This window comes from Podarcis tiliguerta, assembly GCF_965153285.1.
Source record: "Podarcis tiliguerta genome assembly, chromosome: 7".
In the NCBI taxonomy this organism is placed as follows: Eukaryota; Metazoa; Chordata; class Lepidosauria; order Squamata; family Lacertidae; genus Podarcis; species Podarcis tiliguerta.
In genome coordinates, this window is record NC_139540.1 from 14,371,157 (window position 1) to 14,396,732 (window position 25,576).

The 25,576-nt window shown below is 45.2% G+C and overlaps 1 protein-coding gene across 3 annotated transcripts in view; it reads right to left on the bottom strand.

Moving 5' to 3' along the window:
* The window catches only part of ZHX2 (zinc fingers and homeoboxes 2), a 54,900-nt gene that overhangs the window by 23,672 nt on the left and 5,652 nt on the right, over positions 1-25,576 (bottom strand). The window contains exon 1 of one of the 3 annotated variants that reach the window (XM_083450524.1): positions 22,738-23,067. The exons of the other annotated variants lie outside the window; for them this stretch is intronic. The gene's annotated coding sequence lies outside the window, so the exon portion shown is untranslated. Of the gene's footprint in view, positions 1-22,737; positions 23,068-25,576 lie in introns of those variants that run through there. 3 annotated transcript variants of the gene reach the window in all.

Below are 25,576 nucleotides of genomic sequence, written 5' to 3' on the forward strand. Positions count from 1 at the left end.
GGACCTAATGGTCAGGGGTCCCTTTACCTTTACCTTTAGGACCATGTATGCCAACTTAGGCTCTTGGAAAGCAGGAGATAAATAAACAATTGACTAATTTAAAAGATGCCTCTGGGCAGCAGACTTTTAAAGACCTTCAAAACTATTTTAATGCAAGAAATTACAAAAAGCCTGAATACCCTTCTAGCGCATAAACTACGCTGCCCAATCCTCTGCATGTTTACTGACAAATAAGTGCCACTGGGATCAGCAGCACGTGCTCCCAAAATAAGAGTGTACAAGATTGAAACTGTAATTTAGTTCAGTTTACAAGCTTCCTTTTGCAGCTACAATATATATAAAAAATCAATTTCTTTCCACTTACACAACATGTTATCACTTGGGCATTCGTATCAGATTCAAAATTAATTTCACTACATGTATCTCAGCTGAACTAGAAACAATAAAAGAGATTTACAAATGCACACACTGCCGTGATACATTCTGGTAAGGGCACTATCAAGGCAAGACTTGGCAAGGGAACAATATCAAGGCCTGAGTAGGATCACCCCCAAAAAACAGCAAGATCATGGGCCTCTGCAGAGATTTTTCCAGCAGGGGGCAAATTAAAACACAGCAATGGGTGGCTGCAGCACACAAGCTAGTTTCTCTCTCTCACACAGAATTTTGCCTGTGCCTTTTGCGTCATATTTCAGGTTCTACAAAAGCTAGAAACTTAGGTCTTATTTTTGAAATGAAAACTGGGAATCTGGAGGTTATGGTTCATTCTGGGCGAGAGACTTATCCCCTACTGCATCGAACACCCATGGCTACCATTTTGAAGTTAACTTAAGTAATACGCATTGCCATCTAGAAAGGAATGGAAACGCAATACTATTAATTCCATAGTCTTCCAATGCAGGTGTCTGAGTGACCTGGAGAAATATGAGAAACCAGGAGTAGAACACTATATTGCTACAGATCTGCTTACAGTGGTACCTCGGGTTACAGACGCTTCAGGTTACAGACTCCGCTAACCCAGAAATAGGTTAAGAACTTTGCTTCAGGATGAGAACAGAAATCGTGTGGCGGTGGCGCGGCAGCAGCGGGAGGCCCCTTAGGTTCCAGAACAAATTAAGTTCTTAACCTGAGGTACCACTGTATTAGGAGTGGTTCTTCCACAAAACCAGAGATGTGGGATCTGTGGCCATGAAGATGCAATTGGGACTCCAACTCCCAGAAGCCTCAGCCAGTACAGCTAACAGCCAGGGATGATAGGAATTACATTCCAGCAATATTAGGGAGGGGGCACGTGTCTCCCCACCCTTGCGCTGAACCCATGAAACAATGAACCCTTTGAAAGACATGCATGAAGGAAATGTTCCAGGAAAAAGTGTCCCCTCTTGCTACGGCAGCGACAGCTAATGAGGCAGAATGAAATCACCAAATTAGGCCACGGTCTGAACTGGCGGAGTTGAAGCGCGGCCGATATGACAGGGCGAGAGTTTCTCTCCTTCCAGTTCAGTCTCTGTGAAAATCACCACCACCGCATGCTTCCCGGGAGATCAGAAGTGCACTGAACCTCATTTCTGGAACTGGGTCACGTTCAGGTCCTACAGGATATCTCCAGGCTTAAACAGCCCCGAGAAACATGGAGGATGACAGTCTCCTTGGCTAGGCACAGAGATGCACAGTTGAAAGTCAAAACGTGTGCAGCGAATGCTAGGTCTAATAGCTTTCATACAAAAGGTCCACAACAGTCTCCAGGGCACATATGGGGGGGGGGGAGGACAGTAAAGAAAGTAACTCCTCAGTTTTCCCAACAGGTTATTGTTTTAGCTTTTTATTTGCAAATCCAACAAGGTAAGGAAAAAATAAAACAAAAACACTCAAATAATAATACAGTGGTACCTCAGGTTGCAGACGCTTCAGGTTACAGGCTCCGCTAACCCAGAAATAGTACCTCAGGTTAAGAAATTTGCTTCAGGATGAGAACAGAAATTGTGCGGCGGCAGCGGGAGGCCCCATTAGCTAAGGTGGTACCTCAGGTTAAGAACAGTTTCAGGTTAAGAACGGACCTCCAGAACAAATTAAGTTCTTAACCCGAGGTACCACTGTATCCGAATAATACTAATAACTGTAGACCACCACCAGCTCACATTGTGGATACAATGACAATCAGTACACAAATCTTAAAAGCAAATATAAGCCCCCTAGATTCCACATGAGATAGATGCTTATATGAAATATGTTGCCAGGGCTGTCAGGTGCTCAGACTGTTGTGTAAGAGATGGTGGGTATTTATTTTTCCAGGCTCAAAATTGAAGTCTCTTATCCACCATAAGGGTTCATAAACCCCACTTTTGTTGTCTGTCTGATAGTTCCCATCCCACAGGGATATAGTTTAAAAGCACATGAGCTCCTGCAAATATCAAGAAGTTTTTCAGCACAAAATTGATGTAAATAACCACCTCAGTCCAAAAGAAATGTATCACTGGACAAACCCGGATCTTATATCTCAAAGGCGCATTTCTCAGCATTACACCTTCCACCATCTATCTGCATTAGACAAAGCGTTCCTATACAAATGCCATAAAGTCCAATGTACTAGAAATATCAATTTGTGCTGTATCAATCTCAATTTCAGGTCCAAGGAAACCATTCTGTATGGATTCTAAAGCAATTTCCCATTGCTTATCTTCCAATTCCCTTTTCCACGCTTCTCTAAGTTCCGGAACGTCTACCTTACCAAAATCCATTAAGAGTTCATAAACAGTGGTTATGGGTTTGGTTTTCTGTAAGTAGTCAATAATTCCCTCTAACAGTTTAGGAAATGCCAAAGTACTCAAAGCAGATGGGCCATAAATAGATACCAGCAGATGTTGTAATTGAAAATATTGCCACTCTCGCACTCATTGATAATTGACACTTAAGCTGTAAAACAAGAAATGATAAACATCCTGCACCTGAATCTATCAGCTGGTCTAATATATGTATTCCACATGCCACCCATTCCTTTCACACAAAAAAGACTGCCTGCCTATCTTCAGAACTAGATTACCACATAAAGTTAATTTAGCGTGAGCGTATGGATCATATTGTAGTTGACAAGCCAACATACGCCATCTCCCTCCCTCTCTCTCAAAGGTGCTACAGGTCCTTTTACCATATTTAGACACTATGATTAGCCATCCAAGAACAAGCGTGAAATAAACCATCTCTAGAATCACTCAAGCTGGGGCACTGATAGGAGGAGAAGCTTGTCAATCATTTGTACACGCTGACACACCTTAAGATGCATAATAATACAGTGGTGCCCCGCAAGACGAATGCCTCGCAAGACGGAAAGCCCGCTAGACGAAAGGGTTTTCCGTTTTTCAATGCGCTTCGCAGGACGAATTTCTCTATGGGCTTGCTTCGCAAGACAAAAATGTCTTGCGATTCTTGCGATTTTTTTTCGCTCCCCACCCCCTTTTTCTAAGGCACTAAGCTGCTAATAGCCTTTTAGCAGCTAATCCGCTAATCCCTTAAGCCTTTAATAGCCGCTAATAGCCGCTAAACCGCTAATAGCGCTAATCCGCTAATAGGGTTGCTTCGCAAGACGAAAAAACCGCAAGACGAAGAGACTCGCGGAACCGATTCTTTTCGTCTTGCGAGGCACCACTGTATCTGGAAAATTAAAACCACCTTCAGTTACTGGTGGCTGCATTATCTTATTGTCCTGAATTAACTTCCCAAATAAATAAAAATTTTTTTGGGGGGGGGAATATATTTGGGGAATAGATAACAAAATACCACTAATATTATCCGTGGCAATATTAATCTGTAGTATGTTAACCTTACCCCAAATGCTAAATTGAAGTAATGTGCATTGTTCTAAATCGCTAGAAACCTCCTTTATCAACTTGTTTCGGTTCAGTTTAATCCTTTGAGAAATATCTCTTGGAATCAAAGCACCTAAGTTTGTCAGGAGCTCCCGGCACCAACAAACCACCTCTTTGTATACAAATAATCTATTGCCCACTGGCATTATTACCCATTTTGACCAATTAATTGTATACCACAAAATTCTACCCAAACTATTAATTATTTTTTTATTAACTCTTGTACAAATGCCTCGGGTCTACTAAGCACTTACAGTAAATCATCCACATACAAGGCTTGTTTAAATTCTACTTGCTCGTGAACAAAACCACTAATTCACCTATTCTGTCACACTGTGCATGCCAGTGGTTCGAAACATAAATCAAATACCAATGCAGACAGAGGACAGCCTTGTCTTGAAACTCTCCAAACCAACCATCTGGAAGCAGTCTATTTCTTCTTGCGATTTATGAGAGAGGTATAGACTTCTAGTCCGTTTTGCAAATCCTGGTACCTCAGGATGCGAACGGGATCTGTTCCGAAGCCCTGTTCGCATCCTGAACAGAACGTAAGACGCAACAGTGCATTGCGTTTCGCTGCTTCTGCGCATGCACATAATTTTGACCTGTGCGAGTGGCGAAACCCGGAAGTAACACACTCCGTGCTGACCTTTATAGCCCTAAACGGCCTTGGTCCAGTATGCCTGAAGGAGTGTCTCCACCCCCATCGTTCAGCCCGGACACTGAGGTCCAGCGCCGAGGGCCTTCTGGCGGTTCCCTCACTGCGAGAAGCCAAGTTACAGGGAACCAGGCAGAGGGCCTTCTCGGTGGTGGCGCCTGCCCTGTGGAACGCCCTCCCACCAGATGTCAAAGAGAAAAACAACTACCAGACTTTTAGAAGACATCTGAAGGCAGCCCTCTTTAGGGAAGCTTTTAATGTTTAATAGGTTATTGTATTTTAACATTCTGTTGGAAGCCGCCCAGAGTGGTTGGGGAAGCCCAGCCAGAGGGGCGGTGTATAAATAGTAATAATTATTATTATTATTATTATTATTATTATTATTATTACAGGCCTACCTGCCTGCCCAGTACTTGCCTGCCCAACTATTTGGACCTGAGTATCAAGCACCTTGGGTCCAAACAAGCTTAGGCGTTAGCGGCTTGCCCCCCCCCGCCCCCAAACCAACGACTGCAGAGTCCATCGCAAGCTGGACTTCCCCCAGCCAAAGCTCGTTGCTCTTCACCTCTGTTACTCAGCGACCGCAACAAAAGTCACGACTCCCGTAGGAGAGGAAAAGGAGCCGGCGGCCTTTGAGCCCATTGTCTGAGACACAATGTTCCGAAGCAAAAGTTCCTGCATAAAATATGAAAGCTGAGTGAATTATTCAGGCTCCGCGAATATCTGCAAGAACTAGCCCAAAGTCCTCTTTCTGCTGTTTTTAAGTCTCCTGCAAAAGATTCGTTTCCCTAAATATCACGTCTGCTGATTGAGGCTCCCCCTTGCCCTCCACTGACTCTCTTTCCAACTGCACAGCAACCCACACTTTATGTTCAAGCAAAAAATTGATGCGGCAAAGGAAGAAAATCAAGCTCAAGTTTAGAAAACAGGAAGTGGAGGGGAATTTCAGCTGTTCTCAGCAAACGCTATCAGAGGATTCATGCATTAGTTTTTTTGGGTTTTTTAAAGTAACTACCGTCGACTGAGGAGTACTTGTGTTTTCCTTTAAATTGCATTTGGTCTCTGGCTATGGGACAGGCATACATTTTCAGACAGCTAATGAATTGCAGCGATTCGTCAGGGGAGCAGAGGGTTTGATGCCAAAAAATTTGGCTCCCGAACCGCTCTTTGCCACTAGCTCTTACGCAGCAGCGATACAGCGCCTATGCGCGGCCTTGCCAGAGGCAGGGCTTCCGTTAAATATTAAGAGGCTGTTTGTTAAAATAACATTGCCATGGCAACCAGGGAAAGCTCAAATAGCGCCAGGTGGCTGTGCTGGAGCTGCTGACTCATGACGGCATGTTAAACTGCCAATCAACTCGTATCTGGATGATCTCGCTCCCTCTCTCAGACTTTCTGGATCAAGAAAGGAAGGGAATGCAGGTAGTTGCTGAGAAAGCAACAGGGATGCAGGGAATCTATGAACGTCTGGGTGTGATGTACTGCAAACACCCATCAGCCCCAAACCAGATGGCCAATGGTCCAGGGTGATGGGAGATGTTCTAGCAAGAACCAAAGGCTCTCCCATGCCAGCTGTAAAGCAATGAAAGACTCTTGGGGTTACTCCAGCAATAATAATAATTTATTATTTGTACCCCGCTCATCTGGCTGGGTCTCCCCAGCCACTCTGGGCGGCTTCCACAAAGACAAAAAATACATTAAGGTGTCACACATTAAAAACTTCCCTGAGCAGGGCTGCCTTAAGATGTCTTCTCAATGTCAGGTAGTTGTTTATCTCTTTGATATCTGATGGGAGGGTGTTCCACAGGGCGGGCGCCACTACCAAGAAGGCCCTCTGCCTGGTTCCCTGTAGCTTTGCTTCTCGCAATGAGGGAACCGCCAGAAGGCCCTCGGCGCTGGACCTCAGTGTCCGGGCAGAATGATGGGAGTGGAGATGATCCTTCAGGTATACTGGGCCGAGGCTGTCTAGGGCTTTAAAGGGCAACACCAACACTTTGAATTGTACTCAGAAACGTGCTGGGAGCCAATGTAGGTCTTTCAAGACCGGTGTTATATGATCCCGGCAGCAGCTCCCAGTCACCAGTCTAGCTGCCGCATTGTGGATTAGTTGTAGTTTCTGGGTCACCTTCAAAGGTAGCCCCACGTAGAGCGCATTGCAGTAGTCCAAGCAGGAGATAACTAGAGCATGCACCACTCTGGCAAGACAGTCTGCGGCCAGGTAGGGTCTCAGCCTGCGTACCAGGCGGAGCTGGTAGACAGCTGCCCTGGACACAGAACTGACCTGCGCCTCCATGGACAGCTGTGAGTCCAAAATGACTCAATAGGGGAGAGGGCATCTCCTCTCCCACAGTTCCCCAATCCCCTACACAACAGTCCTCCCCAATCTGGTGCTCTCCAGATGCTGCCGGAATTCCAACACTCATCAGCTGCATGGCCAATGGTCATTTATGATCTAGGCTCCCATCTGCAGCACTTCACGCTCAAAGTGGTATCCTTGGCAACAGTTATGGCTTCACCAAAGATTCCTGGGAACTGTAGCTTGTTAAGGGTGCTGAGAGTTGTTAGGAGGAGCCTAGTCTCCTCACAGTGCTACAAATCAATCCCTCTTCTCAGGGAACTCTGGGAATTGTAGTTTTCAGAGGGGGCATTGGGTTCCTTCGACAACCCTCACCTAGCTTTGCAGAGAAAGACGTATAAGCACTTGTGTACTGTTTCTGAATTTCAGATATCCTGCTGCTGATTTCCCCCTCATTTTTCAAGAGGCCTTTGCTATTACATGTGCATTATGTTTAATAGTTGCATCCAATTTAAGTGGGTAATAACATGTTATGAGACTCTATTTCACGGGGTTGTAAAATTTACTGCTGGGATGATACTGTGCATAATTTGTCATTGCTGCTTCGTATTTAGTTATTAGGTTCGATATATATTATGCACTATTGTGTATTATTTATTGGGCTGTATGCTTCAGATTTAGGGACGCGGGTGGCGCTGTGGGTAAAAGCCTCAGCGCCTAGGGCTTGCCGATCGAAAGGTCGGCGGTTCGAATCCCCGCGGCGGGGTGCGCTCCCGCTGTTCGGTCCCAGCGCCTGCCAACCTAGCAGTTCGAAAGCACCCCCGGGTGCAAGTAGATAAATAGGGACCGCTTACTAGCGGGAAGGTAAACGGCGTTCCGTGTGCGGCTCTGGCTCGCCAGAGCAGCGATGTCACGCTGGCCACGTGACCCGGAAGTGTCTCCGGACAGCGCTGGCCCCCGGCCTCTTGAGTGAGATGGGCGCACAACCCTAGAGTGTGTCAAGACTGGCCCGTACGGGCAGGGGTACCTTTACCTTTTTATGCTTCAGATTATTGAATTGTATTTGTATAACTGTTTTAATTTGCATCCTGTGGATGTTATGTTATGGACTGACATATCAAGTTTATTATGTTGTAAACGCAGAACCTAGAACTGGTGGTCTTTTGACAAAGTTCGTGATTTAAAGGTTAAAATAAATGATGAGATTGATAGCCACAGGACCCCCATCCAGATATTGTGAGAAGATATTGCTTACTTTTAGAAGGCATATGATGTCCTGGTTGCTATGCTCTAATTACTGCATAGTTGTGCTGTTGGTAGTGTTTTTGGCAACGTTAAAATGTCGTTTTATATTCGTTGTCTTAAGATTTTTGCATGTTTCTAAATTGTTGTGAGTTGCCTGGAGACCACTTGGTGTTAGGCAACTCACCAACAGAATAAACAATAACGTTGCATTTAAAACATCAATGCATCGCCCTTCACCAAAATTGGTTCCAAGGCAATTTGCACAATTAATATATGAAATCCATAAAAACCATACGGTAAAAGCAATCAGCTGATGCCAACATCAGCCGTCTAGAGAGCTACAGGTTCCTTAATCCTGGGCTAAAGCGCCCAGGTACAAAAGCCAACTTAACAAAAGGAATTCTGCCTCTTGTTGCCTTAAAAAGTAATCTCTGCTTCTTATACCCTTAATGAGATTATAGGTCTCTACTATGACGGTTGAGCCCCTTATTCATGACAGTCAAAACATTTTAAGCACAAGGTAATTGCGCTTTGCAATTAAAATCCACATCGGGCCTATGAAATCAAAGAAGCGATACTCTTAAGTCTTTTGAAAAAACAACAACAAATACAGTGGTGCCTCGCAAGACGAAAAGAATCCGTTCCGGGAGTCTTTTCGTCTTGCGGTTTTTTCGTCTTGCGTAGCAAGCCCATTGACGGAGTAGCGCTATTAGCGCTATTGGCTAAAAAAGGGCTAAAAACGGCTTTTTTAGGGGGGGGGATTAGCGGTTTTGGTGCTAAAATGCTTTTAGCAGCTTAGCGATTCAGAATAAGGGGTTTTGGAGCAAAAAAAAATTCGATTTTTTCGTCATTTTTCGTCTTGCGAAGCAAGCCCATAGGGAAATTCGTCTTGCGAAGCGCCTCTGCAGACGGAAAACCCTTTCGTCTTGCGGGTTTTCCGTCTTGCGAGGCATTCGTCTTGCGGGGCACCACTGTAAATATATGCCAGTGAGTCAGCTAGTCAGTGGCGGAATGAGAATTTAGTGTTCACAGTATTCAGCTGTGCTGTCTGGGGTGGAGAAAAGTTGTAGTTTGGAACAGCTGGATGACAGGCACCCAGTTGGGGAAAACCAAGGTATGGCTCCTTGTTTGGGTGCTTCAACCCATGGGGCTATGACAACTGCAAGCAACGCCTGCACTGATGCAATGCAATGGTGTTTGGTTCAGGGAACAATAGCCTTTAATAAACCTGGTTTGGGGTTGAAGAATACTTTTTTTTTCTAAAAAAAGGTTTTTTTTTAAAAGAGTCTTCTCAAAGTTCACTCCAATTGACTTGTCAGTAATTATTCAAGCAATAATCGGAATTGCAGAGGCAAATTGCTCGGTGGAGCAATAACAAAATAGAGACAGACTGGTGCAACACTGCCCAACATTTTGTTTTAGACTGCAGGCACAGAACTGGGACTTGCAAAGGGTTTGAAAGGACTGAGCTCTGTTAACTTTACCTTGACTGATGTGGAAACTGAGTCCTTGTGGAGAGAAGTGAGGCCTTCTGGATACAAAGGTTAAACAGCCCATTCCATTCAACAAAAAGTTGGCTCTCTCTCTCTCTCTAGAGAAGCTAGACTGGCTCCCTCCTTGCTGTCCCTCCAACTACAGTCGTACCTTGGAAGTTGTATGGAATCTGTTCCAGAAGTCCATTCAACTTTCTAAACCAAAGCACAGCTTCTGATTGGCTGCAGGAAGCTCTTGCAGCCAATTGGAAGCTGTGCTGGATGTTCGGCTTCTAAAATCGTTCGAAAACTGGAATACACTCACTTCTGGGTTTTGATCTTTTGGGAGCTGATTTGTTTGGAAGCCAAGGTGTTTGAGATCCGAGGTATGGTATCTTGTTCCATCAGTCTTTTGAGAACTGACTGCTCTTAATGAAAAGGCTGGTGCCATGCTGTTTTGATTGTAATTACATGTATGCTTTTAATAGACCTTTAATATTTGTATAGTTTTAGCTTTATTGATTTTTATTGATTTTATTGATAGTTTTAGTTTTATTGATTTTTATTGATTTTATTGATAGTTTTAGTTTTATTAAAGCAGAGACATCACTTTGCTGACAAAGGCCTGCATAGTTAAAGCTATGGTTTTCCCAGTAGAATCATAGAATCATAGAGTTGGAAGAGACCACAAAGGTCATCGAGTCCAACCCCCTGCCAAGCAGGAAACACCATCAGAGCACTCCTGACATATGGTTGTCAAGCCTCTGCTTAAAGACCTCCAAAGAAGGAGACTCCACCACACTCCTTGGCAGCAAATTCCACTGTCGAACAGCTCTTACTGCCAGCTCTTACTGTCAGGAAGTACTGTCAGGAAGTAGTGATGTATGGAAGTGAGAGCTGGCCCATAAAGAAGGCTGATCGCCAAAGAATTGATGCTTTTGAATTATGGTGCTGGAGGAGACTCTTGAGAGTCCCATGGACTGCAAGAAGATCAAACTGATCCATTCTGAAGGAAATCAGTCCTGAGTGGAAGAACAGATCGTGAAGCTGAGGCTCCAATACTTTGGCCACCTCATGAGAAGAGAAGACTCTCCTCTTCTGGAAAAGACCCTGAAGTTGAGAAAGATGGAGGGCACAAGGAGAAGGGGATGACAGAGAACGAGATGGCTGGACAGTGTTCTCGAAGCTACCAGCATGAGTTTGACCAAACTGCGGGAGGCAGTGGAAGACAGGAGTGCCTGGCGTGCTCTGGTCCATGGGGTCACGAAGAGTCGGACACGACTAAAAAACAAAGTTTTATTGATGTTAAATGATTTCTTAATTATTGTGTTGTCATCCACCCCCCCAATGTTTTTAGTTGTTCCTATTTTATCTGTAAGCCACCTGAGTTTCTGTCGGGGGGGGGGGAGGCAGGGTACAAATAAAGAATAAGAATAATTTATCTCCCTAAATTAGACTGGGTGTGTGGTGAGGGAACCAGGGAGTGGATGAAGCTAATTGTTTATATAGAAGGAAGAAATCCTGGGTTGAACATGTGTCGAGGCACCTCGACCCTTAATTCTATGTCTGCTCTTCTGAGCCAATATTTGGCATCCGGCTCCGATTGATAGCTGCCAAAGTTTGCCTTTACTAAGCAAACAGCAGACTTTGGCAGGTCACTGGCACGCATCAACAGTGTGGCAGTGGCTGCCAGTCACTCGTCTCCCCAGCTATAGCACTACTTGGCTCTGTGGTGGGAAGACTATAGCTCTGTGGCAGATTTCCCTGAAGGAGCATCTCCACCCCCACCGTTCTGCCCGGACACTGAGGTCCAGCGCCAAGGGCCTTCTGGCGGTTCCCTCATTGCGAGAAGCAAAGCTACAGGGGACCAGGCAGAGGGCCTTCTTGATAGTGGTGCCTGCCCTGTGGAACGCCCTCTCATCAGATGTCAAAGAGATAAACAACTACCTGACATTTAGAAGACATCTGAAGGCAGTCCTGGTCAGGGAAGTTTCTAATGTGTGACATTTTAATGTATTTTTAATTTTTGTTGGAAGCTGCCCAGAGCGGCTGGGGAGACTCAGCCAGATGGGCGGGGTACAAATAATAAATTATTATTGTTATTGTTTTTTGTTATTCCCAAGATGCAATTCCTAACATTGACACTGGTGGTTATTGCATCTTGGGGACTTTGCAGCTATCCACCAAGGAGCAGCTCTGTATCCAGAAGGAGTGTTGCGGCCTGCGTAAATGCATCGAGGTAGAAGAGGTGGTAAGCGACTGGTGGCAGAAAACAGGAGTGTCCATGTCATGTGAGGTACCTGATGGTGCCAAGGGAGGCCAGGGTTTGGTGGCAGAGGCAGCAGTAACAGGCCTCTCCAAGGCCCAGCATCCCTGCCAACTCCAGGTGCTGGCCCTGAACAAAGTAGGCCATGAAACCTGGTACCTGCACCCCTGTCCTGGGAGAAGCCACCCAACATTATCCAGAGCTGCACACAGCAGAGGAAGAACAGGAAGAATGTTGCTCAATGGTCAATGCCTTGCGTGATCTGATTCACAAATAAAGCAGCTACCCAGTAGTAGTTGCTGGGAAACTGTGTACGTGCAGCTACTCACACAGAGTCAATTAAGGTTTGGCAGCCAGCCAGAAGGCAATCTGAAGGAGTAAGTCTGCCTGGTGATAACAGAGGCATAGAGACAGCTCCCTGACTGGTCAAGCTCTCTCAAGGGAGTGATAATTAGTGGCCTACTAACTGGTAGTTCAGTGGTTCAGTGTGTCAGTGTAGGAGTTGTGAGTCGTGTCAGAGAGAGCTAGCTAAAGATCCGTGTTCTGTTCCTGTAAATAGTCCACTGTATATAATAAACACCTAACTACAAGTTCTTGGTTCCTGCTTCATCTATCCTGTCTGCAACCAAGTCGCCTATCGCTTTCGTGAACTCTGCGTTGACTCTGCTAGGTCTGGCTAAGGTCCTGCAACTAGTCAGAAAGTTGCGAAACACCAAATAGGTTTTGCCAATAAAGTAGGCAAGCAAAAGACCAATTCTTTGTTAGAACTTTGCTTTTCCTGAACTAAGCATCAGTTTTATAGAATCATAGAATTGGAAGGGACCCTGAGGATCATCTAGTCCAACCCCCACAATGCAGGAATATGCAGCTGCCCCTTACGAGGATTGAAACTGCAACCTTGGCATTATCAGCACCACGCTCTAGCCAACTGAGCTATATTTGCAGCAAAAGTGCCAAGGGATGGAATGTACTTTAATGACTGAAGTTTGACAGCTGAAATGCCCTTACCAAGAGCCAGATCACGTGCATGACAAAGTTATGAGGACAACCTATTACTATTATTAATTTTATTTATTGCATCTAAATCCCACCTTCCCCCCCAAAAAAACAGCTCAGGGTGGCGTACGTGGTTCTCCCCATTCTCATTTAATCTCCACAACAACCCTTTGAGATAGGTTAGGCTGAGAGTGAGTGACTAGCTCAAAGTCACCCATTGAGCTTCATGGCTGAGTGGGGACTTGAACCTGGTGTCCCAGGCCCTAGTCTGACACTTTAACCACTATGCAACACCACTGTTTTATCAGGGAAGCATCTCTGCAGTCAATCATCATCTCACTGAGAAAACGCAGGGGTCTCTGGAATGCAGTTTGAAAAACAACTCCTGTGCATTAAATATCACAATAAAATAATCAGCATGGGGGCAAGGAATGCAAGCCACAGGCACCCCTCTGCACATACCGGCTTGCAATACATCAGCATGATTTTTCATCTGATGGCAGTTCACATTAGAACTATATTACATGATCCAATTTCCTTATCGATTTATGTATCAACAAAAGGCCTGGGTTGCCAAAGTGGATGTGAATGATTGGCGCATCCGTTTCGGAGCAGAAGCAACCCCAGCTCTCCAGCACCAATGAAAGTAAAGAATGGCGCCTGTTGCAAGAGGGTGGCAACAGGAACGCCTTTGAGATGCTACCTTGCCATACCTCCTGTTATTATGAAAGGAAAGGGAAATGTCAGAATAGAGAAACTTACAAATACACTGCATCCATTTTAAACACTGAAACCATTAGAACTCTTTTTGAGGAAGGCTCTTTTTCCTCCAGAAACATGCCCCCAATGAGAAACTGGGGAGCAGCATGGGAGAAATACTCATTATCCGTGATGGCACAGACACTATCCAATAGGTGCCCATGACAGATCCACAAGCAGAAACATTATTATTATTATTATTATTATTATTATTATTATTATTATTATACCCCACCCATCTGGCTACTTTTCCCCAGCCAGGCTGGGCGGCTTCCAGCACATATAAAAACATAATAAAATGTCAAACATTAAAAACTTCCCGATACAGGGCTGCCTCAGATGTCTTCTAAAGGTTGTGTACCGTGGTTCACAAATGCCTTGGTACTCGTACGTTTTGGCCCCCGAACGCCGAAAACCCGCAAGTGTTCCGGTTTTCAAATGTTCTTTGGGAGCTGAACATCCGACGCGGCTTCCAATTGAGTACAGGAAACTGCTGCAGCCAATCGGAAGTTGCACCTTGGTTTTCAAACAGTTCTGGGAGTTGAACGGACTCCCGGAACAGATTAAGTTCGACAACCAATGTACCACTGTAGTTCTTTATATGACACCTGATGGGAGGGCATTCCACAGGGAGGGTGCCACTGCCAAGAAGGACCTCTGCCTGGTTCCTTGTAGCTTCACTTCTCACAATGAGGGAACCACCAGAAGGCCCTTGGAGCTGGACCTCAATGTCCAGGCTGAATGATGGGGGTGGAGACGCTCTTTCAGGTACACAAGGCTGAGGCTGTCTAGGGCTTTAAAAGTCAGCACCAACACATTGAATTGTGCTCGGGATGGTACAGGGAGCCTATGCAAATCTGCAAGGCTGATGCCAAGACCAGAATGTGCTGTGGTATACCTTGTTATTTTTCACATGCTCCTCCTGCAGCGCTGGACCTCAGTGCTTGGGCTGAGGGATGGGGGCGGAGATAGTGGCATGGGGTGAGAAGGGGGGACCCTAGGGGGTTAATAGGGGGGGGTGGCAGTGGTTGGGGAGAAGAGTGAGCAGGGGCACAGGCCCTAGTTAATCACATTCACATATTTGTGAAAAGGGAGACAAAAACGGGTAAGCCATTGCAACAGTGAGAAAGTGACTCTTGGGAAAAGCATGGGTGGGGAAATTGTGGATCTTCAACTCCCACATCAAGGGACGCGGGTGGCGCTGTGGGTTAAACCACAGAGCCTAGGACTTGCTGATCAGAAGGTTGGCGGTTCGAATCCCCACCACAGGGTGAGCTCCTGTTGCTCGGTCCCTGCTCCTGCCAACCTAGCAGTTTGAAAGCACGTCAAAGTGCAAGTAGATAAATAGGTACCACTCCGGCGGGAAGGTAAACGGCGTTTCCATGTGCTGCTCTGGTTTGCCAGAAGCGGCTTAATCATGCTAGCCACATGACCTGGAAGCTGTACGCCAGCTCCCGCGGCCAATTAAGCAAGATGAGCGCAGCAACCCCAGAGTTGTCCGCAACTGGACCTAATGGTCAGTGGTCCCTTTACCTTTAACTCCCACATCATGCAGCCCAACATAAAGGGGGCCACAGACCCATGGTTCCTTGTGCAAAGCAAGCTATGGTTGGCTATAAACAACTATAATGAGTTAAGATGTATGCTGCTGCTGCTGCTGCTACTGAAGGCAATATGAACTTCCAAAGTAAAATTAATCAAAAATTGAAGCTGGCAGCTTTGAGGATGGGGAAGCGAGGAAAGAGAGAGGGGGGAGATTTTAGGGGAAAGAAGCAATCTAATTAATTCGCCACGGAAAGCAAAGAAGTAATGAACTAGCTCTCAAGTGCTTTTCCAATCTTCAGTTCCTTTAGAGATGTGCTTGCATATTTCTGCCAACGGTACAGCACCGAGAGAATTTAAATGCCGGCCAGGAATCTAATTAAGAGCTGTCTTTCCCCTTAAAAAACAAGATTTGCAGTTTGGGGAGAAGTTGCTTGCTGCAAGAGGGGTGAGGGGCAACTGTAGCCCACCCTAGTCTCCCATCCCCTCCTGAAAAACTGTCAGAAAACACATGAAGCTGCCTGAAGCCAGACTATCGGTTTATCGAGGCCAGCAATGTCTACTTTGAGAAGCTGCACCTTTTCAGGATTTTAAGCAGATGTCTTGCTTTCTGGGGGTTTTGAACTGGGGATATTGCTTACTGAACCAGGATTTTCTGCATGCAAAATTAACTCAAACACCAAGCTAAACTGCAGCCCAGAAGAAGCAGTAACGCTCCAACACTCCTGAATTGCCACCTTTTTCAAAGCTGTGTCTCAGGTGAAAACCCCACCCTTCAAACATTCTGGTTGTCTGGGAGCAATTATATCTGCTCCCCCTCTCTGTTCCTTTATTATCAGTGTTAGAAGCTGGGATAGAAAAGCTAGGAGACAAATAGCTTCTGGGACCTGGGTTGTGGGTACCAAAAAGGACTGTCTAGTTGTCACTGGGGTGTGTGTGTCGGCAACACTTTTTATTTCTTATTTTGATAAGCATGAACTAATACGCAATTCACGTAAGTGACATGTTCTTAATATCACGCTCTTAGCAGAAATTGTTAATACATATTTAATTGGGTGCTTACAATAAAAATTATTGGTACCATACTTCAGTTTTCCAAGCACTCTACTCTTTATTGTTAAACTCCTTAACGTATTGTCTATCCTTAACATATACTTCGAGGCCTCAAAGCACATACATTTCCGTAATTATTGCGTGTCAGCCAGGCACACACACACACACACACACAAAAATGGCACTCAGACCTTTTGAGGTGCTCGCAAACGGAGAATCTTTAGGCGCAAAATGCACCTGGCGCCCTGCTAATTTGAAACCATGATTATTACGCATGCCTATGGCATCGCCATGAACTGCCTGTCACAGCCCTGCCCACTTCAAGAGGCTTCTTTGAACTCTCGAACAAAAATTCACTCCCCTTTTCCTTTAACTTGGGCAGGGGGAAGCAAGGAGTTACTTCCTGGATGGAGAAACCTGGATGGCTTCTCCACCAAATAATAATAATAATATTTTTTTATTTATTTATACCCAGCCCTCCCCAGCCAAGACCAGGCTCAGGGCGGCTAACACCAGGTACAAAAACAATTGATTAAAATACAACTTAAAAACAAGATTAAAATACAACATTAAAATGCAGCCTTGTTTCAGTAGAAACTCAAATCAAAAACTTTTTGGGGATGAAACTGTCAAATCTTCACCAAGGCCAACTATCCAGACTGGTCCTACGTGGGCCAGAAAAAAGCCAGGGAAGTCCCCAAATAGGAGCTCCATCACAAAAGGAGAAAGGAAAGAGGGCGAGGGGATCAAGGTGATTCCAAGCCAAAGGCCAGGCGGAACAACTCTGTCTTACAGGACCTGCGGAAAGAAATCAGATGCTGCAGGGCCCTGGTCTCATGAGACAGAGCATTCCACCAGGCCAGAGCCAGTGTTGAAAAGGCCCTGGCTCTGGTTGAGGCTAATCTGACTTCCTTAGGGCCCGGGACCTCTAGGGTGTTGCTATTTATGGACCTTAAGGTCCTCCATGGGGCATACCGGGAGAGGCGGTCCCGTAGGTAGGAGAAATCTGAGGCTATTTCTTTTTCACCACGCCAAAGCAAGTCAAACACAGTCAGACTTTAGCCCAAACACCAGTTTATTGGCCTTGCAAGCAAGTCTACAAAAGTGGCCAGTGACCATTGTAAAGGTAAAGGGACCCCCGACCATTAGGTCCAGTCGTGACCGACCCTGGGGTTGCGGCGCTCATCTCACTTTATTGGCTGAGGGAGCCGGCGAACAGCTTCCGGGTCATGTGGCCCGCATGACTAAGCCGCTTCTGGCAAACCAGAGCAGCGAACGGAAACGCCGTTTACCTTCCCGCCGGAGCGGTACCTATTTATCTACTTGCACTTTGCCGTGCTTTCAAACTGCTAGGTTGGCAGGAGCAGGGACTGAGCAACGAGAGCTCACCCTGTCACAGGGATTCGAACCGCTGACCTTCTGATCGGCAAGTCCTAGGCTCTGTGGTTTAACTCACAGCGCCTGCCCATCTATACCAAGGCTATTCAAGTGCAACTTAATAGGTGAAAAAACCAGACTTCTGTAGAGCTTCCCTGTCTTGTCACCTGGAGAGAATTTCTGCTTGCCACAGATTACCATGTAAGTGGCTATTTAAGTCTGCATTAAATGCTGAACAACAATTTCTCCAGCACTCCCTAGGCTGCAGCTAAGTGGCAGAGGATAGAAGTTTCCAGATTCCGTTCCTGGCACCTTCAATTAAAGTGATATTGGGTAACAGGTGGTAGCAAAGACCCTCCCTCTGAGACATAGAAGAGCCACTGTCAATCAGAGCAGACTGGACTGGACTAGACAGGCCAATGGACAGACTCAGGACGTGTTCACAGAATGCCATCATATCTCTCTCTTCCCTACTGGCTGCAGATGACCTAAATTGCATTTCGCCTTGGCTGTCTGTTGTTAATTGATTCCTTGGAGCTTTGTGGTTTTTGCAGGAAGGGCTCCTGAAAAGCGAGGGCTGGGTAAAATAACTTGGGACAAAGGAAAGAGGCTAACCGATTGCTAACTAGGCAGGAAACCTATCTAGGCCAGAGCTCTGTTTACAAAGTATCACACAGTAAAAGGATACCGTAGACCTTGATAAAATGCACACAGTGTGACAATGCCTGCAGCCTAATGAGAGTTTCATCTGCTTAAGAAATGTGCAGCAGACCTGACTTGGAAGGAAGTCCCGTCAATCTCAAAAGTTATTTGCTTCCAATTTAGTAACCTTTTCTCTGTTACCTGGAAAGGAAGCCCCAGTGAACTCAGTAAAACTTACATGCTTAGGACTGGTCTGTAGAGGCATTAGCCCTGCATTTTAAAACCACTGAATATTTAGGCTAAACACAGTTTAGTGTGTTGTTCCCACTCTAAACCGTGGTTAGTTTTAACTACAATTGGTTAAAATAAACCAGGTTCAGAAACCAGTTTGAAGCTGCCCCAATTTCCATTGACTTCAGTTAAAATTATCCATAATTTGTCAGGTTTGAATCATAGAATCATAGAATCATAGAGTTGGAAGAGACCACAAGGGCCATCGAGTCCAACCCTCTGCCAAGCAGGAAACACCATCAGAGCACTCCTGACATACGGTTGTCAAGCCTCTGCTTAAAGACCTCCAAAGGAGGAGACTCCACCACACTCCTTGGCAGCAAATTCCACTGTCGAACAGCTCTTACTGTCAGGAAATTCTTCCTAATGTTTACGTGGAATCTTCTTTCTTGTAGTTTGGATCCATTGCTCTGTGTCCGCTTCTCTGGAGCAGTAGAAAACAACCTTTCTCCCTCCTCTATGTGACATCCTTTTATATATTTGAACATGGCTATCATATCACCCCTTAACCTCCTCTTCTCCAGGCTAAACATGCCCAGCTCCCTTAGCCGTTCCTCATAAGGCATCGTTTCCAGGCCTTTGACCATTTTGGTTGCCCTCCTCTGGACACGTTCCAGTTTGTCAGTGTCCTTCTTGAACTGTGGTGCTCAGAACTGGACACAGTACTCCAGGTGAGGTCTGACCAGAGCAGAATACAGTGGCACTATTACTTCCCTTGAACTAGATGATCAAAAACAGAAACAAATGCTTTTGAGCATCTCCTCTCAGCCACACTATAGGAAGGTGTGGGTGGCATGAGTCTAAGGCTCCCCTACACTGTCATCAGAGTAAACTATGGTTTAGCATGACACCCAAGTCAGGCTAACTGTTTAGCCAATCTTCCCAAAGAGAAGATCATGGGATAAAACTGGCCCCCAATGGTATTACTTAAGACTGAAGGTCAGGAATGCATATTTGAATGTTTCCCCATGTTACAAAGACAAATAGCCTACTAGGACAGCCCAATTGTATACTTCCATTATAAACAAAACCAAGAGTTTTATAAGTTACATTATAGCTGTTCGCAAAAACAAGCCAACAGGAATAACAATTACGACTCAGCCATTATGACCCCAATTGCAACATAAATTTATTTCTTAAACATATAATATTCCAGTCTTTTGCACTGGGGGAAAATCAATTCAGAGCAAACAGTAATTGAAGCCCGTAACTGGAAACATTCCAAAAAAGGGGAGACTAAATTGGTTAGAAAAGTATCATGTCACATAAAGAAAGTTTTGAGCCTAATGTCTGCAATACTGGTTTTCTACATGTCGTGTTTCATATAAATATGTATGTATAACGGACAGAGCTGATTTTTGTCAACTCGCTCTGTCTTGTGAGGTGAGACCCTGTTTATCCTTACCCATTTCCACTTTTCCAACACCTTCTTCTGCCATTTCACATCTCTGCAAAAAACCACCACCCTGAACGACACGAAATATTCCGACTGGACCAAATGTCAGGGAGCAACTAGGGCAAGCGCTAATTAAATCACCTCAATCCTTGAAAACAGATGGGAAAGGTGCAAACCATCATGGCCTACATATCACCAATTCTAGGCAGTGTTAATTTCTATGTCAACAAGGACGCAGTTATATATTGATAGCGCAGAAGCTGGGGGCGGAATCAGAGAGACAACTCTGGAACAGTATACAAAAAACTGCTTTACAGAGTTAGGCAAATCACTGATTGCAGGTTCCCCCCGCCCTCAAACATTTATAAGTTTCTTTGTTTTTGTTTTTAAACCTTCTTGGTATATGGAATCATCTCCACAGGGAACCCTGTTTTTCCTGGATTATGGGACCCAAGTCAGACACTCAACAAACTGCCCTCTATGAAGAGCCCTTGTTTAGGGTTCCAGCAACCCAGCTAATACACTCTGTTCCAAGAATAGCTAAGGTGGTTGCCTCCAGATGTTTTGGTCTATAACCTCCGTCAGATGGAAGTCGCAGTCCACATCTGGAGAGTATTCCATCTCTATTCCACCTCCCTCCTGGTTTTCCGGGGTTGTCCCCCCACAACTCTCCATAGCACTGTCTATACTATAAGAGGCCACAAGACTTTTGCCGCGACCTATAGCTTTATTTGAAAGCTGCCTTGAGTTTGATTTTGATCACAGAAAGGCAGGGCATAAACGTTGAAACGTATCCATTTTACAGAAATAATATTTGTTCAAACTTATTCATGTTGTTTCCTCATTTCATCACTTTAGCTTTGGGTACAGAATCTGTTGCCTTCTAGATGTTCTGGGGAGCTCCTACTTCGATCAGGTCCAACCAGCATGGCCAATAGTCAAGGATGATGGGAGTTGTAGTCCATCAATATATGGAAGGCCACAGATTCACCACCCCGACTTTAGCTACATACAATGACACGGAGAAAGAACAAGGGGAAGCAAAGTGTGAAACCACTTGCTATTATATACAGATGCTTCTTCACTTATTTCTACAGTGGTACCTTGGTTCTCAAGCTTAATCCATCCCGGAAGTCCATTCCGAAACCAAAGCATTCCAAAACCAAGGCGCGCTTTCCCATGGAAAGTAATGCAAAATGAATTAATCTGTTCCAGACTTTCAAAAACAATCCCTAAAACAGACATTTAACATGAATTTTACTACCTAACGAGACCATCGATCCACAAAATGAACGTGATAAACAATGTACTGCAGTCACACAATCAATCCATCAGTAGCTGAACTGGGTTCCACACAGCCACAAAAACAAAGAGAGCCGCAAAAAACAAAAACACAAAATAAACAGCAAAAACAGACAGACCTCAGTGGAACACTCAAAACGGAAGTGCGGCCCTCAAAACAGAAGCATAACACTCAAAATGGAGCACATTCGGCTTCCGAAAAAGGTTTGCAAACCAGAACTCTTACATACTTCTGGGTTTGCAGTGTTTAGGTTCGAAGTTGTTTGAGTATCAAGGCGTTTGAGAACCAAGCCACCACTGTAATCCCCCCCCCCCCCGTGTTTGATGTGAGTAAATGCTTCTTGAAGCACTTCAGGCAAAGTTCACTTTTTAATTTTTTTAAGAATTGCTTGGAACAGTAAAAGCGTATTGTAATTCCTGATTTTACACAGCTGTTGGCAGAAATTAAAATGGGGGAGGGGGTGGTTTCTTCTCTACTTTTACATAGAATGATAGAAAAGTTGAGTACTATGTTGGAAAGCAATTTCTGGTCAGGAAATGGAAAATTCCAGGATATGACAATGATTTCCAGAATGCCTGAAAAGACCTCAATTCTATTAAATATAAGCTATAATTGCCGAACCCTCTTAGACATGCTCCAGTCCAGCTGGAACCAGAAGGGTTTAAGACAACCCAAAGTGGGTGGTGTCCTCTTCTTCTATGGCTATGGGCTTTTTAAAGGGTCAAGAAAACCCTCTGGCTTCTGACACCTCACTCTCGCATCAGCTATGGCTTCCATGCTTCATAAATCTCAGTTCCTCTGTTTCCCATTTTTTAAAATTATTGTTGTTGTTCTTATTGCCAGAGCAACAATGAATTTAAGCACAGTGTATTAAAAATAGCTCAGTAATAGGAAACTTGGAACTTAGGACTACATAGAAGCTTGTCCGACATGAACAGCAACCAGACAATGATGTTGATGATCAGATTTTCTGTATCTTTGCATTTCTCTCTAGCCCAACTGTCTTGTTTGTGTATGTGTGGTGGTCCCATTTGGGACCACAACTTATTTTGCTGTCCTTTCCTTTCAGCCATTTCCCCCCTAGAAAATTGCTCCCTCTCCTTTCTATTTCGTCCTGTTAAAGGTAAAGGGATCCCTGACCATTAGGTCCAGTCGCGGACGACTCTGGGGTTGCGATGCTCATCTCACTTTATTGGCCGAGGGAGCCGGCATACAGCTTCCGGGTCATGTGGCCAGCATGACTAAGAAGCTTCTGGCGAACCAGAGCAGCGCACGGAAATGCCGTTTACCTTCCCGCCAGAGCAGTACCTATTTATCTACTTGCACTTGATGTGCTTCCGAACTGCTAGGTTGGCAGGAGCAGGGACCGAGCAACGGGAGCTCACCCCGTCGCGGGGATTCGAACCGCCGACCTTCCGATCAACAAGTCCTAGGCTCTGTGGTTTAACCCACAGCACCATCCACAACCCATTTTGTCCTGTTAGGGAACGATTATAGGTACCCACATGTTTCTCTTAATGGAGCAAATCACAACTTTGGAGCGTGTAGTGAGAAACCGCAACAGTAGGGTTAACTTACTCCAGTGCTGATGTGATTCAGGGACCTCTACTGATCACCCATTGGCATTTAAAGAAACTAATCATGGATCCCCACTGTCTTGTGAACCACTGGTCCTCTTGCTCAGCTCTGTAAACTCCGACAAGCAGTGCACCTCCATAGACTCAGGCGGAGATGGTTCTTAGCTCTCTACTTGAGATTCCATTTAACACAAGTTGACAGAAACTGAACTTGGGACGTGCAAAGCATATGCCCTGCTTGGGACCCAATGCATACCTGCACACAAAATCTCTACAGTGGTACCTTGGTTCTCAAATTTAATCCATTCCGGAAGTCCGTTCCAAAACCAAAGCGTTCCAAAACTAAGGCACACTTTCCCATAGAAAGTAATGCAAAATGGATTAATCCGTTCCAGACTTTTCCAAACAACCCCCAAAACAGCAATTTAACATGAATTTTCCTATCTAACGAGACCATTGATCCAAATGAAAGCAATAAACAATGTACAGTGGTACCTCAGGTTAAGTACTTAATTCATTCCAGAGGTCTGTACTTAACTTGAAACTGTTCTTAACCTGAAGCACCACTTTAGCTAATGGGGCCTCCCGCTGCCGCCGCGCCACTGCAACACGATTTATGTTCTCATCCTGAAGCAAAGTTCTTAACCTGAGGTACTATTTCTGGGTTAGCGGAGTCTGTAACCTGAAGCATATTTAACCCGAGGTACCACTGTACTGCAGTCACACAATCAATCAGTAGCTGAACTGGGTTCCACACAGTCACAAACAAAACAAAAAAAAGAGCCACAAAATCGCAAAATAAATAGCAAAAACAGACAGGCCTCAGAGTAACCCTCAAAACGGAAGTGTGGCACTCAAATCGGAGCATGTTCGGCTTCCGAAAAAAGTTCACAAACTGGAACACTTACTTCTGGGTTTGCAGTGTTTGGGTTCCAAGTTGTTTGAGAACCAAGGTACCACTGTACTACAGATCTGCACAACTCGTGCTCCATCAAGGCGTATAAATCACAAGAGCAGCTGTGGTGGATCAAACCAAAAGGCAATCTTGTCCAGCGCTCTAGGGTCACAGTGGCCAACCAGATGACCACAAGAAGCCCCCAAGCAGGACCCTGAACACAGTAACACTCACTCTACCTGCAGCTGGCATTTACAGGCTTTCTGCCTCTGACCATGAAGGTAGAAGACTGTGTTTAGTAGACATAAATGGGACAGTGCTAAAGCTCCTAGGTTTGTTGCCTGTTAGGAATGGCAGAAGCGTGTTGGGCTCTAAATCAATCACCTGCCATGTATGGCTGGCATAAAGCACAGTGGGTCAATAGCCGCAGAGTCCTGCTTTACTGAGGCTTTCATAGAATCATAGAATCATAGAATCACAGAGTTGGAAGAGACCACAAGGGTCATCGAGTCCAACCCCCTGCCAAGCAGGAAACACCATCAGAGCACGCCTGACATATGGTTGTCAAGCCTCTGCTTAAAGACCTCCAAAGAAGGAGACTCCACCACACTCCTTGGCAGCAAATTCCACTGTCGAACAGCTCTTACTGTCAGGAAGTTCTTCCTAATGTTTAGGTGGAATCTTCTTTCTTGTAGTTTGGATCCATTGCTCCGTGTCCGCTTCTCTGGAGCAGCAGAAAACAACCTTTCTCCCTCCTCTATGTGACATCCTTTTATATATTTGAACATGGCTATCATATCACCCCTTAACCTCCTCTTCTCCAGGCTAAACATGCCCAGCTCCCTTAGCCGATCCTCATAAGGCATTGTTTCCAGGCCTTTGACCATTTTGGTTGCCCTCCTCTGTACACGTTCTAGTTTGTCAGTGTCCTTCTTGAACTGTGGTGCCCAGAACTGGACACAGTACTCCAGGTGAGGTCTGACCAGAGCAGAATACAGTGGCACTATAACTTCCCTTGATCTAGATGCTATACTCCTATTGATGCAGCCCAGAATTGCATTGGCTTTTTTAGCTGCCGCGTCACACTGTTGGCTCATGTTAAGTTTGTGGTCAACCAAGACTCCTAGATCCTTTTCACGTGTACTGCTCTCAAGCCAGGTGTCACCCATCTTGTATTTGTGCCTCTCATTTTTTTTGCCCAAGTGCAATACTTTACATTTCTCCCTGTTAAAATTCATCTTGTTTGTTTTGGCCCAGTTCTCTAATCTGTCAAGGTCGTTTTGAAGTGTGATCCTGTCTTCTGGGGTGTTAGCCACCCCTCCCAGTTTGGTGTCATCTGCAAATTTGATCAGGATGCCCTTGAGTCCATCATCCAAGTCGTTGATAAAGATGTTGAATAAGACCGGGCCCAAGACAGAACCCTGTGGCACCCCACTAGTCACTCTTCTCCAGGATGAAGAGGAACCATTGATGAGCACCCTTTGGGTCCGGTCAGTCAGCCAGTTACAAATCCACTGAGTGGTAGCATAGTCAAGACCGCATTTTACCAGCTTCTTTACAAGAATATCATGGGGCACCTTGTCAAATGCCTTGCTGAAATCAAGGTAGACTACATCCACTGCGTTCCCTTCATCTACCAGGCTTGTAATTCTGTCAAAAAATGAGATCAGGTTAGTCTGACATGACTTATTTTTCAGAAATCCATGCTGACTATTGGTGATCACAGCATTCCTTTCTAGGTGCTCACAGATTGTTTGCTTAATGATCTGCTCCAGAATCTTCCCTGGTATTGATGTTAGACTGACTGGGCGGTAATTATTTGGGTCCTCTCTTTTCCCCTTTTTGAAAATAGGGACAACATTTGCCCTCCTCCAGTCTGCCGGGACTTCGCCTGTTCTCCAGGAATTCTCAAAGATGATTGCCAGTGGTTCTGAGATCACATCTG